Raw genomic sequence first — 1,865 nt, 5'->3', positions numbered from 1 at the left:
TCATCATTTAGGCCCTAATGGAAATCACAAAACTGTAGTGCTGGAAGGAACGCCAGGGGTCATTCAGTCTAGTAATAATAATGCAGGAATCACAGATAAATAATCCCTGGCAGGTGACCATTCAACCTTGGTTCAAAAGATCTAGCACAACATAAAGAGATTACACATTTTTTTAATTAAAAAAAAACAGGAACAACAAATCAACAACATCAAAGTGATTAATGTAATTAATGTAATTATCTCGGCGTATTTTGCAACTTCATCCCAGTTTTTCACAGAACACAGCACTTCAGGGTACGGGTATTTGGGCAGTTGTTGAATCTCTCCTTCATGACAAATCCTGAGGAACACTGGAGTTCCCGCAGTAAGCAGTATCCCCAAGGCCAGAGGCAAGAGATTTTCTCATCTAGTGGTGGTGCAACTGCCAGCCCGTTCTCTGCATTTAAAAAAAAAAGGAAAGGGGGAAAAGGCAACAATGATAGCGTTGGGAACATGCAAGGGACACTTAGGAGAGAAGAGGAGAGGAAGTGCTTTGGTGGGACTCACGAGTTGAATCCCATCCAACGACTACAATGAAACATATATGCAGCAAAACATATGCAGTCATACAACAAAACATATGTAGTCGTCAGCAGTCGTCAACAGGTTTACCATACCCATTGAGTCAATCACCCATCTCCCACCACCCTTCTGAGAAAACCCCCACCCCACCCTCCCACTATATATAAGGGTCTGATGATTTCTGTTTCAGTGTATCTGACGAAGTGTGCATGCATACGAAAGCTTATACCCAGAAAAAAACTTAGTTGTTCTCTGGACAATTTTTTAATTTTTTATTTATTTCGACTGTGTTAGACCAACACAGCTACCTCCCCAAATCCACAAAACATATATGAAATGAATAAAAATCTAATGTCTGTCTGTCTGTCTATCTATCTATCTAGTTACAGGTAGGTAGTTACAGGTATCTGATGAAGTGTGCATGCACACGAAAGCTCATACCAAAATAAAAACTTAGTTGGTCTTTAAGGTGCTACTGAAGGATTTTTTAAAATCTATCTATCATCTATCTATCTATCTATCTATCTATCTATCTATCTATCTATCTATCATCTATCTATCTACCTATCATCTATCTATCATCCATCCATCCCCTTAGAAGTCCTGTTGGAAATGGAATATTTTCAACAGGTGCCAACAGAACAACGAAAAAGTTGCCTGTTGCACATATAATTTAATGGAAGGGGAGTTCAAAGCATAGGTGTTCCGAAAGAACCCCTCAGCTTACCATCTGCCTGATAGGCAGCACGCTCTGTCTCAGGATCCTTGCTGTCCTTCAGTTTGCCTGTAGACCACAGATCTAGCCCGGCTTGGCTATGGAGAACCAAGAAGAGGACTACAAAGATGAAGTGAAGGGTCTTCATACTCGAGCTTAAGCTGTGCCCACAATTTCTGACGGATGTAAAGAGCCCAAGAGTTTCTGGAACTTCTGGAAAGGTGTGCGGAGATCTTACTATTTACCGTATTCAATTCTTTTCCTTCTGGCTAAACACCAAGAAATTTTTAACAGGATTGAGTAATTCTCTGTCGTCGTTCTTGAAGGGCACGTTGCCCACTCAGAAGCTCTTGAAATGCTTTTGGCTTACAGTTGAAATGCTTTTGGCTCCCCCCCAATCTACTCTGACTGGCAGCAGCTCCCTCCATAACCTCAGGAGGGGAAGGGTTTTTGTCCCCTGTTTTGTAAAAGCATTCCTTTGCCCCCCCCACACGAATCATAGAATCGTAAACTTAGAAGGTACCCCTAGAGTCATTTAGTCCAACCCCCTGCAATGCAGGATTGGGTTAAATCATACTAAAAAGTTGCC

General features: G+C 41.5%; 1 long non-coding RNA gene across 1 annotated transcript; it reads right to left on the bottom strand.

Moving 5' to 3' along the window:
* Positions 1-215: 215 nt before the first annotated feature.
* Positions 216-1,626, bottom strand: LOC148686448 (uncharacterized). The gene is made up of 2 exons (XR_015949411.1): positions 1,289-1,626; positions 216-436 (listed from the first exon to the last, which is right to left on the bottom strand). It is a non-coding gene; the product is annotated as an uncharacterized LOC148686448 (long non-coding RNA).
* Between the last annotated feature and the right edge of the window lie 239 nt (positions 1,627-1,865).

The sequence above is a fragment of the Zootoca vivipara genome, chromosome 3 (genome assembly GCF_965207765.1).
Source record: "Zootoca vivipara chromosome 3, rZooViv2.hap1.1, whole genome shotgun sequence".
Lineage (NCBI taxonomy): Eukaryota > Metazoa > Chordata > Lepidosauria > Squamata > Lacertidae > Zootoca > Zootoca vivipara.
The sequence above is the reverse complement of the archived record's forward strand: the minus strand, read 5'-3'. Positions and strand labels throughout refer to the sequence as shown.